The 16674-nt window shown below is 37.7% G+C and overlaps 1 protein-coding gene across 1 annotated transcript in view; it reads left to right on the top strand.

Moving 5' to 3' along the window:
* Positions 1 to 12351, top strand: part of LOC100611487 (uncharacterized) — a 106408-nt gene extending 94057 nt beyond the window's left edge. Inside the window, exon 14 of the mRNA XM_054676495.2 lies at positions 318 to 12351. The gene's annotated coding sequence lies outside the window, so the exon portion shown is untranslated. The remainder of the gene's footprint in view (positions 1 to 317) is intronic.
* Positions 12352 to 16674: the final 4323 nt, after the last annotated feature.

Genomic DNA, 16674 nt, shown 5'->3' with positions numbered 1-16674 from the left:
GAGGCCTAGTACGGAAAAGCAGGCAAACTAGGAAACACAGGAATTTATTGCTGTAACTGGATACAGGAAGAACGCTGGAGATAATTCCACCAGACCAACTCAAAGTGTAACAATTTTCTTAGTGCTTATATAGGTTGGGGTTATGTGCCTACTGCAATATAGCATTCGCCTATGTCTATTGGTAACTAAATTTGCTTCAACTAGAATGTCAGAGGCAAAAAAAATGCTTGCTAAGTCCAATTAAAAGGGCCCCAGTACCTTCAAAGCCTGTCTACTGTGGTACCAGAATGATTATTTCTATCTTATTTCCTTTACAGCTTGGTCCGGAGAGCTGCCTTGGACTCTCCAATGAATTCAAACAGCTGCCTCTGTTACCTTGACTCGTCTCAGATTTCATTGACCCGAGATGGGTCCTGGCACTAGGAATGTAAGACTGTCTCCATTCTTTTGGCTTGTTCCAGAGAAGCCCATGCAAGGTTCCTACTGACCATATGTTTCTTTCTTTTCTTTTGTTTTTTGAGACGGAGTTTCGCTGTTGTTGCCCAGGCTGGAGTGCAATGGCGCGATCTCCGCTCACTGCAACATCCGCCTCCCTGACTCAAGCGATTCTCCTGCCTCAGCCTCCCGAGTAGCTGGGATTACACGCATGCGCCACCACGCCCGGCTAATTTTGTATTTCTAGTAGAGTTAGGGTTTCTCCATATTGGTCAGGCTGGTTTCGAACTCCTGGCCTCAGGTGATCTGCCCTCCTTGGCCTCCCAAAGCGCTGGGATTATAGGCGTGAGCCACCGCGCCCGGCCTTGACCATATGTTTCATTTCTAGCTTTGATGTCTGGGCATCGATTTCCCTCGGTTAAACTATTTGCTCAATGTTAAGGCCACTCTGTAGAAATTTGTCTGTGTAACTGAGGTGCTATGCAGGCCTGCCTGTGTGACTGTCATGCAGGCCTGTCTGTGTGATTGTCAGGGAGAATTGGTCTGCCACAATCCTTTTCTAAGCATAGCCAATAGAGGTAGTTAGGCATAATTTGTATATTACAGAAATTGCCTTACAGAGAGTAACACATTTCTATACTCTCCTTCCATAACAGACACTTAAAAAAACAAAAAAAGTAATGTATGCTTGCTGTGGACCTCATTTAAGATTGCAACAGAAGCACTTTTCAATACTATTAAACAGCTTTTTACTTTCCATATTTTAAGCTTTTTAATTTATTATTTATTTTCTTAATTTTCTATTTTTAATTTTTTGATACATTATATTTGTATATATTTAAGGGTACATGTGAAATTTTGTTACATGCATACAATGTGTAATGATCAATTCATGATATTTAAGTTACCTATCAACAAAGTATTTATCATTTCTATGTGTTGGGTACATTTCAAGTCCTTTCTTCCAGCTATTTTAAAACTACAGAAAAGTGTTGATTATAGTCACCTTACTCTTCTATCAAAGTTTAGAACTTATTTTTTCTAACTGTATGTTTCTACGCATTAACCAACTCTCTTCAGCCCCACTGCTCTCCCGCAAATACACCCTTCCCTGTCTCTGGTATCTATCATTCCACGCTCCACCGCCATGCCAACAAGTATTTTAGCTCCTACAGATGAATGAGAGCTATATTTTCCTTTCTGTGCCTGGCTTATTTTACTTAACATAATGATCTTCAGTTCCATCCAAGTTGCTGCAAATACATGATTTCATTTTTTTAATGGCTGAAGAGTATTCCATTGTGTATATATAGACTGCATATTCTAGGTTTTCCAGTTCGTTAGTGTATAGTCGTTCATAATACTCTCTGATGATCTTTTGTATTTCTGTGGTATCAGTGGTAATCTCTCCTTTGCCATTTCTGATTTTGTTTATTTGGGTCTGTTCTTTTCTTGGTTAGTCTAGCTAGTGGTTTATCAGGTTCATATGTGTGTGTGTGTGTGTGTGTATATATATATATAAATATAAAACTGTCACCCAGGCTGGAGTGCAGTGGTGTGATCTTGGCTCACTGCAACCTCCATCTCCTGGGTTCAAGCGATTGTTGTGCCTCAGCCTCCCTAGTAGCTGAGTTTACAGGCGTGCGCCACCATGCCTGGCTACTTTTTTTATTTCTAATAGAGATGGGATTTCACCATTTTGGCCACACTGATCTCGAACTCCTGACCTCAAGTGATTCACCCGTCTCGGCCTCCCGAAGTGCTGGGATTACAGGAGTGAGCCATCGTGCCCGGCAGTTTTGTTTATATTTTCAAAGAATCAATTTTTCATTTTGTTGATCCTTTGTGTTGGTTTTTCATCTCTATTTTGTTTAGTTCTGCTTTGATCTGTATTATTTATTGATCCATGTTACCATGGTTTTTTTTTAGTAGAAAATAGCTTTTATTTATACATGGATTCAGAAAATAAGGAAATACTCTCAAAAAGAAAAACACTGATATAAATGGACCATGCCATAATAAGCACTGATTAAATTTAATACTTCTGATTCTCTTGTTTTATGCATAAATCAGTCTTTAAATTCCTGTAAAAGACATAAAGAACTGAATTATTCAATCAATAAACACAATTTACGTATTAAATATAACACTTTACATCTCACAATTAGAGAATGAGTTTTTTTTTTTTTTTTTTTTTTGAGATGGACTTCTGGCTCTGTCGCCCAGGCTGGAGTGTAGTGGCCTGATCTTGGCTCACCGCAACCTCCAACCTCCCAGGTTCAAGTGATTCTCCTGCCTCAGCCCCCTGAGTAGGTGAGATTACAGGTGCCTGCCACCACGCCGGCCTATTTTTGTATTTTTTAGTAGAGACGGGGTTTCCCCATGTTGGCCAGGCTGGTCTCAAACTCCTGACCTCAAGTGATCCGCCCACCTTGGCCTCCTAAAGTGCTGGGATTACAGGTGTGAGCCACTGCGCCCGGCAAGAATGAGAATTTTTAATAGGTTTATCAGTCTTTTGGCTTAAAATCATTTAGTGTATTAAAATAGTAAGCATTTAGCCATCCATATCATTTGTCTATTCAATAAATTTGGAAGTAAAGAAACGTTACCAAAATCTTATCCAATCTGAAATTAATAAACACGTTTAAGATTCTCTTTTACTCAAATAGGAAATAAAAAGGGAACTTACATAATATCCAGAGAATAATTAAAGGCAAAATACATCAAGTCAAATCCTATTATGCCTGCAGATGCTTTTCTCAGAGGAAAGCCTTTATCCATTAATGACTTTATTAAAATGTTTATTTATTTATTATCATAAGCTCAACCAAGTGTTAAATAAAACAGTTTTGAAAATTAAGGTAATAAGACTGAAAAGAATGAACTAATCTTACCAAATGTTAATAAACAAATAATTAATCCAAGCAAATGAGAAGAATTGAGTCAATCATTTTGAAAGTGAAATCACAGGAATAGAAAGCCAAAAATTAATAATCAATGAATTTTAAACAGATTCTTTGAAATTATCAATAAAATATATCAGCCTTATTTTAGTCCATTCAGGCTGCTGTAGCAAAATACCATAGCTAGGTAATTTATAATCTTTTATAAATAATAAAACTTACTGCTCACAGTTCTGGTGTCTGGGAAGTCCAAGATCAAGGCCCCAGCACATTCATTATCTGTTGAAGGCTCACTCTCTGCTTCAAAGATGGCACCTTCTATCTATGTGCTCACATGGCAGAAGAGGTGACAAGCTCTCTCACGTCTGTTTTATTAGGGAACTAATCCCATTCAGTATGACTGACCCTCCATTATCTAATCAGCTTCCAAAGGCTACATCTCTTAATAATATCACCTTGGGGGTTAGGTTTCAACATATAAATTTTGGGGGATACAGACTTTTAGAACATACCTTCCCACCCTTGGGCCCCCCAAATTTGTGTCTTTCCCACATGCAAAATATATTCGTCCTATCCTAATAGCCCCCAAATTCTTTTTTTTTTTTTTTTTTTTTTTCCTGAGACGGAGTCTCACTCTGTTACCCAGGCTGGAGTGCAGTGGTGCAATCTTGGCTCGCTGCAACCTCCACCTCCCAGGCTCAAGTGATTCTCGTGCCTCAGCCTCCTGAGTAGCTGGTTCTACAGGCGTGTGCCACTATGCCTGGGTAATTTTTGTATTTTTAGTATAGACGGGGTTTCAATATGTTGGCCAGGCTGGTCTTGAACTCCTGACCTCGTGATCCACCCACCTTGGCTTCCCAAAGTGTTGGGATTACAGGCGTGAGCCACCGTGCCCGTCAATAGCCCCCAAATTCTTAACCTGTTTTTGCATCAACTCAAAAGTTTAAAGTTCAAAGTCTCATCTAAATATCATCTACATTAGATTTGGGTGAGACTCAAGGTATCATTCATTCTGAGCCAAATTCCCCTTCTACTCTGAGCTTTTGAAGTTAAACAAGTTTTATGTTTCCAAAATACAGTGGTGGGACAGGCATAAGTTAGAAATTCCCATTCCATAAGGGAGAGAGAAGAAAGGAAAAGGGGTAATATGTTTCAAGGAAGTCTAAAACCCAAGAGCACAAACAATATTAAAACTTAAGGCTGGAGAATAATCTTCTTTGACTCAGTGTTGTGCCTTTCACACACACTTGGATGAGGATTGGGCCCCCAAGGCTTTAAGTGGTCCCATTCCCAATGACTTTTCTGTGCATAGCCCGTGCCACAGTGCTCATGTGTTGGAGTCTTGTGTTTGTGGTTCTCCTAGGCTGGAGTTGCACACTGGTGGCTTTACCAATCTGAGGTCTCTGGGATGGCCCTGCCCTCATGGTTTTACCAGACTTTGCCTTTATGGTGGTCCCTCCATGGCTTTAATAGACATTGTCCCAGTGGTGACTCTTTATTGTAGTCCTATTCCTGTGGGACATCTTTGTCCATGCCCTGCAGCTCTCTGGGGGTACCCTTAGTAATATAGGTGGAGGTAGCCATGTCCCTACAGCTCATTTTGCTCTGTGCTCCTGTGGAGATGGCACTGTGTTGATGCTGCCAAGATTTTTACTGCCTGTGCACTTTAGAGTGGTGGCCTGAACCACATCTGGGCCCATTTGAGACACATCTGATGAGAGAGGGAGCTGAAAAATGCTGTGCCAGAATGTAGGGAGCAGAGACTTGAGGTAGTTCAGGGCAGCAAGCACTGAGGTTCCTTGGATGCCCAAGGTCCCTCTTTTGACCTCATTTTACGCCCCAGGTTTGGTATTCTGAGCCTGTGATGTGAGTGGCAGGCTGGATGGTCTCTGAAATGCCTTTAGGGTCATTCTCTTATTGTCATGCAGAATAGCATCTGCCTTCCTTCTATCCCTACTAATCTTCTTATCAAATGGTGGCTTGGTCATACCTTTAGTATTCTCTTCTGAATATGCTTTTTCATTAACTCTTCACAACATAGCCACACTGAAAATTTTTCAGATCTTTACATTCTGCTTCCCTTTTGATTATAAATTCTTTTTAATTTGTTTCTATCTTCTTGTATTTTACTACAAGCATTCAAGAGAGGCCATACCACACCCTCAACACTTTGCTTAGATATTTATTTCACTAACTATACTATCATTGCTCAGAAGTTCTACCTTCTACAAAGCCCTAGGATACATACACAGTTCAGCCAGGTTATTTGCCACTTTATAAGAGGGATGGCTTTTCCTCCAGTTTCTGATAACATTTCTCATTTTCACCTGAGACTTCATCAGAATGGCCTTTACCATCCAGATTTATACCAAAATTCTGTTCATGACCTCTTAGGAAATCTCTAAGAAGATTAGGCATTGTTTACAGCTCTCCTCTTCTGAGCCATAACCAGATCACTCTTAACACTCTGCTCACAGAAATGTAGGCTTTTTCTAGCCTGATCCTTTGCATTCTTACGGCCTCTACCCATTACCTAGTTCCCAAGCTGCATCCGCATTTGTAGGTATTTGTTAGAGCAGCACACCACTTCTTGCTATCAATTTATACCTTGATTCTTTCAGGGTGCTATAACAATGTAACTTGGACTGGGTAGTTTTTAAAAACGTAATTTACTGAGAGTCCTGGAGTCAGGGATTTCGAACATTAAGGTGCCAGAAAATGTGGTGAACAATGAGGGCTCAATCTCTGCTTCAAAGATGGCACCTTCTAGCTATGTCCTCATATGGTAGTAGAAGTAAAAGAGCTCCCTCAGGCCACATTTTTAAAGATACTAATCCCATTCATGGGGGTAGAGCCTCATGACCAAATCACCTCCCATAGGCCTTACCTCTTAATACCATTACCATCAGGATTAGGTATTTGGGGCCATCATTAAAAAGTCATTAGGTATTTGGCAATCATTAAAAAGTCAGGAAACAACAGATGCTGGAGAGGATGTGGAGAAATAGGAAAGCTTTTACATTGTTGGTGGGAGTGTAAGTTAGTTCAACCATTGTGGAAGAGTGTGTCGATTCCTTAAGGATCTAGAATCAGAAATTCCATTTGACCCAGTAATCCCATTACTGGGTATATACCCAAAGGATGATCAATCATTCTACTACAAAGACACATGCACACGTATACATATGTTTATTGCGGCAATGTTCACAATAGCAAAGACTTGGAACCAACCTAAATGCCCATTGATGATAGACTGGATACAGAAAATGTGGCACATATACACCATGGAATACTATGCAGCCACAAAAAAGGATGAGTTCATGTCCTTTGCAGGGACATGAATGAAGCTGGAAACCATCATTCTCAGCAAACTAACACAGGAACAGAAAACCAAACACTGAATGTTATCACTCATAAGTGGGAGTTGATCAATGAGAACACGTGGACACAGGGAGGGGAACATCACACATTGGGGCCTGTCAGTGGTGGGGGACTAGGGGAGGGATAGCATTAGAAGAAATACCTAATGTAGACGGCAGGTTGATGAGTGCCACAAACCACCATGGCATGTGTATACCTATGTAACAAACCTGCATATTCTGCACATGTATCCCAAAACTTAAAGTATAATAATAAAAAAAAGAAAATGGTTCATATTCATAAAATAACTTTCAAGGTCAAGTTTCATGACCAAAAATGCAATTCTAACCCCCCAATTGACTGAATGGATCCCACACTTCTGCCAAAGAGATTCCAAAGAAACCTGAAAAACTAGTTAAGGCCATAAAGGGAAGGAAGTAGGTGGTCAGACATGCCTCATTATACCCTCTCCCATTTGGATTTCAGGCATAACTGACCAGCATGAACATTAAAACAGATCTTGGCCTGGTGAGGTGGCTCATGCCTATAATGTCAACACTTTGGGAGGCTGAGGTGGGCGTATCCCTTGAAGTCAGGAGTTCAAGAATAGCCTGGGCAACATGGTGAAACCCTGTCTCTGCAAAAATACAAAAATTAGCTAGGCATGGTGACATACACCTTAGTCCTAGCAACTTGGGAGGCTGAGGCAGGAGAATCGCTTGAGCCTGGGAGGCAGAGGTTGCAGTGAGCTGAGATTGTGCCACTGCATTTCAGCCTGGGTGACAAAGTGAGACCACTTCTCAAAACAAACAAACAAAAACAAAGAAAAAAAACAGATCTTAACACTGACAAAACAGATTCTTTGTAGCAATAAGATACCAAAGTCCAACCTGACTCTAGTATAACCTCACATGATAAAAATGGAAATAAAAATATTTTACCCCAAAGTATGTTTTTTGGCCCTATTTTGAAATGGACCTGCAGAGCCATTGGGAAACATTTGCATCTGTAAAGCATCTCATTAACATAACTAGATCTTTCCTCTTCCAGGCCTTCCGAAACCTGAAGAGATTAACTGAGACTCTAGCACCTTTTAAAAGTCTAAATAGAAAACATTTGCTATCTATTATCTCTAAGGGCAGCCACTTATGAGACTTCATCTATGTAATAAAAACCTTGGTCTCCACAACCCCTTATGTTAACCCAGTCATTCTTTTCTATTGATTCCAGGTCTTTAGAAAATAACTTAACTCTTTCAAGCAATTGCCAATCAGAAAATCTTGGAATCCTCCTATGACCTGTAAGCACCCACTTTCCCCTGCTTTAAGTTGTCCTGCCCTTCTAGACCAAACCAATGGATACCTCACATGTATTGATTGATGTCTTATGTCTCTCTAAAACATAGAAAAGAAAGCTGTAGCCCAACCACCTTGAGCACATGTTCTCAGGACCTCTTGAGACCATGCCTTGGGCCATGGCTACTCATATTTGGCTTAGAATAAACCTCTTCACATATGTTACAGTTTGGCTTTTTTAGTCAATATTAATTGGCACCCTACATATGGGGCCTCAGAGAAGACTCAGAACCCTGAAAGAGTCACCCAAACCCAGAGCTAAGGTACCAGCAGGGGCCCATTGAAAGCCCCCCAACTCCAAGCTTCTTCTTGAGTGAAACTGGTAAGTCCTCCTCAGCCCTGAACCTCCTGCTCAGTTGACAGTCTTCTGCTTTATTCTGAGCTGGTTCTTTTCCTAGGAAGTTGTTGTTCAGGATCCTAATTTTGATTCAGAAAGCATTCTGAAGGATCTTTTCCATTGCCTCTTTCTCCCCAAATTAATCTCACTTGGCTTGTTTGTGCATTTGCTTGAGAAACTGAACTGTCCCTTGTGTAAATCAACGAGAGACTGAACTTCTCAGCTCCACTCCATTGAAACGCAGACTACAGTTTGGTTCCTCCCTTAAAGAAAATTAAAAAAAGGGAAACAAATAATCAAAGAATGAGGAGATACAAAGATAACAACCCCCTTTTGGGCACGTTGTTTGGTTTTATGATGCCTCTACTTGCAAGCATTTGTGTAAATGGAAAAGTTTGAAGGCATGCCAGGTTTTCTAATACTCCAGCTGGTTACATATTATGGTCTATTCTTGGGCACATTTTAAACTTGTGGCTAAATTACATCAAGAAAAATTCAGAGGTCAAAAGTCAACCTGCGAATATAGAGTCTTTAAAAAAAGTCAACCTGCGAATACAGAGTCTTTAAAGTTTTATGTGTATTTCTCTATTTTCTTTTCTGCCTGCTTTAAATCTGTTGTTACTTTTCTACTGGAGTTGAGATAAAAACCACTGTCTGCATCCAACCATTTCTTTTTCTTTCTTTTTTTTTTTCAAACTGGTGAGTTTGTATTTATCTCATGGTTAGAGTTCTGAAATAAAAGCTATAAGATCTTTGTTTGTATGTGTGTGTATGTGTTTAGATGTGTTTGTATGTACGTACATCCATTTTTTTAAATGTGTTGTGACCACAAAGTACCAAATTGGCTTTACAATAAAGGAGTACTCATAAATTAAGTAAATAAGCCCAGTGCTTTTCTAGTTCATGTGACTTAAGTAAATCTTTAACAAATAAGCTGACTTTAAAATTATTGGTAAAATAAAATTAGAAATGTCTTCAGAATTGTCAGCACACATTTTGTCTAGATTTACTGGTCAGGTGGTTTTGTGTTTATCTCTTATAGATATTTTATAAGGTGTTAAAGTTTTGCACAAAGGATATAGAAGTATAAACTCAGCCCCAAATCTATGATCTTTGTGTAATTTTTGATAAATAAGGCATTTAATATTGTTGGTCTAATGAAAACAGATAAATCCTGAGTTATCAGCAAAAAAAAAAAAAACATTTATTTAACTGTAAATTTCATACTTAGTTAAACACCTGATATTCACATGCTGTAAAATTGGTTAACAGAGAAATAACTTTAAATAATGACTAGCTTTGTCTAACATCACAGTTTTCATAAGTACTCTAGGTAAAATATTAAAAATAAATAAATAGTCAAATAAATGCAATGGAATAAATGTTTATAAATAAACTTGTCCTGTAATTTTAAATTCTTAAAGTTATGTTAAGTTAAATAAGAGATAATTATTAAATATGTGGGTCATATCCAATTGTTTTAAAAGATTATATATACAAAAACATTTTCAAACAAATTAATTATAAAATGGTTTTCATCTATAAAATGCTCATGTAATAAACAATTTAAGATTTCCTATTTACTAGGTCTTCACAAAAAAGTAAGGTTACTAAAAATAAAAATTGAATTTAATATATAATTCTACATGTAAAACATGTCAAAAAAGATATATTCTGATGAAAATAAGAAAAATTATAACACATAAAAATGTGTTCTTAATAAAAGTAAATAATTTTTGTCTAATTCAAGGGTTACTTTGAAACAGGGTAAAATGAGCTGATAGTAAGTAAAAGAAATGTAAAGAAAGCTATAGCTATAAAAGCAGTATTTTTTGGTAATAGAGTTTAAAAGGAAAATAATTTTGTGTGAAAAAGAATCTTGTATGATAAATTTTTGTCCTAGAATAAAACAGAAAGTTCAAGCATGTCATAAATAGTATGTGAAAGTCATAATAGGGTTTGTAAAAAACAGAATTTATAAAAGAAATGTTGTGTGTGATCAAGTTGGCTATACTGGAAAGGAAATTATTTAATCATCTTCTAGAAATTGTGCTTTGATACTAAAAATACACTAATATAAAACTAAAGTTTTGGTAGACTAGATTTTCTTAAAATATTGATTTACTCAATGAAATTGCAAGAAATTTTTAAATTTTAATTATGTAATTCTTTTTTAAACTTGAAATTTCTGAGATTATCTTAGAAGTTCAAATTCTGCTATACTCTGCTGTTTTTAGCCTTTCTGTCCTTGAGAAGTCCTGGGATGCAGGTTTGACTTTCAGGTTATTCAAATAAGCTTCCCATAAGGAAAAATAATTGCTACCATAGGTCTTTTTTGTTGTTGTTGTTTTACTTTTTTGGTGATTAGCCTAAGGAACAGTGATTTTACATTTTATCAAAATAATTCCTGTGTTGTTTTAATTAGGTTTTAAAAAATACTTAAAAAACAAACTTTGAAAGGGTTAATGTTTTTATATTTGTGTAACTTCCTATATTGTTGTTGAAGTCTTTTGATTGTGACTCTTGTTAAATGATTAACTATTATTTTATAATGTTGTATGGTTCTGTTTTAATAAAATATTTTGAGACTTTTAACATTTTTGACAAATATCCTCAAAATCAAATCCCAAATTAAGTCTCTGACTTGACTTATTGCTGGAGGCTTATTAAAACTATAAAAATTAATCACTATAAGGATATAGAATCTTTCCACAGCTGCCAACAAGTCATAAACTCCAGTATCACCACCACCAGCCTGATGATTAGACATCAGTTGAGAGAATCCCTCTAGCCCCACTTAAAAAAGGTCTTTATGAAATGTTATTAACTAACCCTTGTGCTGTTAAGTTGCAGGGCTTTGACTCCTGGGTACATGTATCTCATCTGAAAGGGAATCCTGACACCTACTGAATCTTAACAGTCAATATTGATATCTGGCATCAAATTCAAGTTGACCAAAGTTCCATCTTCAGACCTGGGAGAAGATGACAGTCAAAATGAACTGCTTTCATGTGACACTGGACCAGGCCTATATACAAAGGCATAAGTAATCATTGAGTAATGTTTCATCTATCTATCTTAATATAATTTGTTCTATGCCTTACTAGATAAATGTTTAGTTACCTGTGAGTTTTCTTTTCCTGCCATTGTCAGAGCTAGGCAGGGCTTAAGTCCCTTTTGTTTAAACATTACTAACTCTATACATAGCTTGCAAAATTGGATAAAACAACAAAGGTTACTTTTTCACTCTCTCTCTGCTTAATATCTCTGAAATTTAAAACTATTCAGAATCCCATTGGGCCCGATCTATTTTCAATGCTAATGCTCCACTGCTAAAACTATATAAGCATCTTCCCTCTAGGCTCAGGCACTATCTTGGAAGAGGTAAATGTGTAAGATTGTAAAGGTTGATTTTTGAGCAACAAAATTAATTTAGATCTTCCAAATAAAAAATGGGCACACAGATGCCCAAACAGTTGGCAAAATAAGATACTTTACCTCCTGGACCAGTATGTGGTCCTTTTTCATCCATCCCAACCATAATTTCCTCTTTCCTGTAGAATTAAAAGAAAATTGCAAAGAGGATATGAACTTATCTGGTAACAAAACCTCCTGGGTATAGTGCTCCCAGTTATGAGATTTATGCAGATTGTTATATAAAGTTTTTTAAAATCAAGCACCTTAGGACAAACTATTAAAAAGATTGCTAAAAGCGTTGTGACACAACAAAAGTCTCTAAATTCTGTAGCTTAAAAAGTTTTAACAAAGTACTTATCTTTTGCAAGCTAATTGCTACAAGTCTATAACTAAAACATGTATTGACTGATGTCTTAGGTCTCCCTAAAATATATAAAACCAAGTTGTAAACCAATCACCTTGGGCACATGTTCTCAGGACCTCTGGAGACTGTGCCTTGGGCCATGGTCACTCATATTTGGCTGAGAATAAAATTTAAAAAATATTTTACAGAGTTGGGTTTTTCTTGTTGGCTTTTTCATAAAATGTAAAATGTTTGAGAAAGACACTTCTCAAGTGGCCAAGTGAGGATATTCTAGCTTAATGCGTAGAATTTATAGCTAAGTCAATTTTGTAACCTTGCCTTTTGACTTTTGGTTCTTGACGCTTACATTACAAAATTTTAAGGTTTGATAAATGCCTGCTCCACTTCCATTCCCATCTGGCCTAGGATATTTAAATTGGCTATAAGTCTTTTGGCTCTACATCTGTTGGCCGTGAGTCCCCACCAAGGGATAGGATAGACCCAGGGCACATAGCCACACCACCCCAGCAATGGTATGCAACAAAATGATAGTTTGGCCATTGATGTTGCCTCTGGGAAATTTTTTTTTTTTTTTTTGACGAAGTCTTGCTCTGTTGCCCAAGCTGGAGTGCAGTGGTGCGTTCTAGGCTGACTGCAACCTTTGCTTCCTGGGTTCAAGTGATTCTCTTGCTTCGGCCTCCCAAATGGCTGGTATTACAGGCGTGCACCACCACACCTGGCTAATTTTTTTTTTTTTTTTTTGAGACAGAGTCTCACTCTGTCATTCAGGCTGGAGTGCAGTGGCACAATCTCGGTTCACTGCAACCTCCATTTCCCGGGTTCAAGTGATTCTCCTGCCTCAGCCTCCTGAGTAGCTGGGATTATAGGCATGCACCACCAGGCCCAGCTAATTTTTGTATTTTTTGTAGAGATGGGGTTTCGCCATGTTAGTCAGGCTAGTCTCGAACTCCTGACCTCGTGATCCACCTGCCTCGGCCTCCCAAAGTGATGGGATTATAGGCGTGAGCCACTGTGCCTGGCCTAATTTTAGTATTTTTAGTAGAGATGGGGTTTCGCAATGTTGGCCAGGCTGGTCTCGAACTCCTGACTTCAGGTGATCCGCCTGCCTTGGCCTCCCAAAGTGCTGGGATTACAGGTGTGAGCCACCACGCTTGGCCTCCTCTGCTCAATCCTGACCAGAAAAATCAAATTCTAACTCCCCCAATCAACTGAATTCCCCTCCATTCATCTGCCAAGGGGATTCTAAAGAATCCTGAAAACTAGTTCAGGCCATGACAATTGACATTAAAACAGATCTTAAAACTGACAAAACAGATTCTTTGTAGCAATAAGATACCAAATTTCAACCTGACTCAGGTATAACTTCACATGATAAAAAAGGAAATAAAAATATTTTACCCCCAAAATAGATTTCTTTGACATATTTTGAAATGGCCCTGCAAGGCAGTTGGGGAAATTTTGCATCTGTAAAGCATCTCCTTAACATAACTAGATCTTTCCCCTTCCAGGCCCTCCTAAACCTGAAGAGATTAACTGAGATTCTAGCACCTTTTAAAGTCTACATAGGAAACATTCACCATTTATTATCTCTAAGGGCAGCCACTTATGAGACTTCATCTATGTAATAAAAACCTTGGTCTCCACAACCCCTAATGTTAACCCAGACACTCATTTCTATTGATTCCAGGTCTTTAGAAAATAACTTAACTCCTCCAAGCAATTGCCAAACAGAAAACCTTGGCATCTTCCTATGACCTGTAAGCACCCACTTTCCCCTGCTTTAAGTTGTCCTACCCTTCTGCACCAAACCAATGTATACCTCACATGTATTGATTGATGTCTTCTGTCTCTCTAAAACATAAAAAAGAAAGCTGTAACCCAACCACCTTGGTCAGGACGTCTTGAGACTGTGCCTTGCGCCATGGTCAGTCGTATTTTGTGCAGAACAAACATTTTTCAATATTTTACAGAGTTTGGCTTTTTTGTTGACTTTTTTCATAAAACATGAAAGATTATGTTTGAGAAAGGCGTTTCTCAAGTGACCATGTGAAGATATTGGGAAATCCTCTTGCCAAAGAACAACTATGAAATGGACAAAACCAACCATTTCTGTGCTCTGGAAATTAAATGTGCACAACAATGTTAAACTTTGGGCAAGAAAGTTTGAACTCTGATACGGTTTTGATTTGTGTCACTGCTGAAATCTCTTGTGCAATTGTGACCCTCAGTGTTGGAGGAGGGGCCTGGTGGGAAGTGATTGGATCATGGGGGTGGATTTCCCCCTTGCTGTTCTCATGTAGTGAGTGAGTTCTCGTGAGATCTGGTTGTTTAAAAGTGTGTAGCATCTCCCCCTGCTCTCTTCCTCCTTCTCTGGCCATGTAAAACCTGCCTGCTTCCCCTTTGCCTTCTACCATGATTGTAAGTTTCCTGAGGCCTCCACAGCCATGCTTCCTGTACAGACTGTGGAAGTGTAAGTCAATTAAACGTCTTTAGTCTTTAAACCTATAAATATCTTTGTAACAACTTCCTTAGCTACAATCTATAAGTTATTTATAGATTACACAGTCTCAGGTAGTTCTTAATAGCAATGCAAAAATGCACTAATACAAACCCTGTTTTGGTCTGGCCTGTGGCTGCTTCCGTATTTCTCTTTCCTAGGTCCATCTATAGGGACATTCTGCCAAGGTGAAATAAAGACTGATAAAATTCCTTACTAGCAAACTTGTATTACAAGAAATAACTAAAAACAGTCCTTCAGTCTAAAAGGAAATGACTCTATATGGTGACTTGAATCCACAAGAATAAATGAAGGGCACAGGAAATGGTAAATAGCTGGGTTAATATAAAAAAGACTCTATGTATTGTTTTTTCATTTTTTCTATATTATCCAAATGACCTAAGATTATGTGAAGTAATAATTATTACATTGTACTGTTGGTTTTAAAATATATAACTGTAATTTATATGATAACAGCCCAATGTTGGAGGGGTTTGGAAATAAATATGAGCAAAGTTTCTATGTTTTACTTGAAGTAAGTTAGTATTAAGCTGATGTATATTCTGATAGGTTAAAATGTATATTGTAACCCTTAGAACAACAATTAAAATAAAAGCATAATTAAAAATTCAAAGAGAAGTTAAAGTGGTACATAAAAATATTCAGTGAATATATAGTGAAAAGTTAAAAATATTTACTGAACACAAAAGAATGCAGTCAATCTGGAACAGAGGAACAAATCCAGACGGGAGATATATAGAAACCAAATACCCAAATGGCAAATTTAGATTCAACTATATCAAAAACTACATTAAATTTTAGTAATTTAAACACCAAAATTAAAAGATGGAGATCATTAGGTGGATAAAAAAGCAAGATCTGAGTTTATACTACCTACAGGAGATGAGTCTTAAATCAACACCCAAATAGGTTGAAAGTAAAAGGATGGAAAAAAGATATATGGTGTCAATGGTAATCATAAGAAAGCTGGAGTGGCTACATTAATATCTGAAGAAATAGATTTATGGCAAGGCTTCATGATAAGAATATTATGGAATACACAGATAAAAATTACATAATAGTGTCAGAGTTAATATATCCAGAAGCTAGATCAATTATAAATGTATACATGCTTGCAACAAAGCTTCAAAATACATAAAGCAAGAAGTGCCATAAATAAAAGAAGGACCACACAATTCAGCAATAATAATGGGGCATTTTGCTGGGTGCAGTGGCTCACACCTGTAATCTTAACATTTTGGGAGGCAGAGACGGGTGGATCACCTGAGGTCAGGAGTTCAGGACCAGCCTGGCCAACATGGTGAAACCCCATCTCCACTAAAAATTCAAAAATTAGCTAGGCATGGTGGCAGGCACCTGTAATCCAAGCTACTCAGGAGGCTGAGGCAGGAGAATCACTTGAACCCAGGAGGTGGAGGTTGTAGTGAGCCAACTTTGTGCCATTGCACTCCAGCCTGGGCAACAGAGCGAGACTCCATCCGAAAAAAAAAAAAAAAAAAGGGACGGGGGGCATTTTTATTCCTCATTCTCAATAACTGGTAGAGCAAGTGGACAGAAAACCAGCAAAAATATATAACACTTGAAAAGACAACATCAACTAGCTTCACCTAACTGATGTATAAAATCACTTCACACAAGCCTGTGGTATACACCCGCTTTTCATGTACACATGGAACATTATGACAGAACATGTGATGGACCATAAAACAAGCCTCAGGAAATTTAAAGATTCCTGTCTTACAAAGTATGAATGGAAGTAAATTAGAAAATAATAAAAGAATAAAATCTGGATAGCCATAAATTCCACGGAATTATACACCATAGTTCTGAATAACAAATGGGATGGGTCAAGGAAGAAATCATAAAGTAAATTAGGAGATATTTTTAGTAGAATGAAATTTAAAACAACATATCAAAATTTATTGACTGCAGCTAAGTCAATAACAAAGATATTTATAGGTTTAAACTCTATATCAGAAAAGAAT

This window comes from Pan troglodytes, chromosome X (genome assembly GCF_028858775.2).
Source record: "Pan troglodytes isolate AG18354 chromosome X, NHGRI_mPanTro3-v2.0_pri, whole genome shotgun sequence".
Lineage (NCBI taxonomy): Eukaryota > Metazoa > Chordata > Mammalia > Primates > Hominidae > Pan > Pan troglodytes.
The sequence above is the reverse complement of the archived record's forward strand: the minus strand, read 5'-3'. Positions and strand labels throughout refer to the sequence as shown.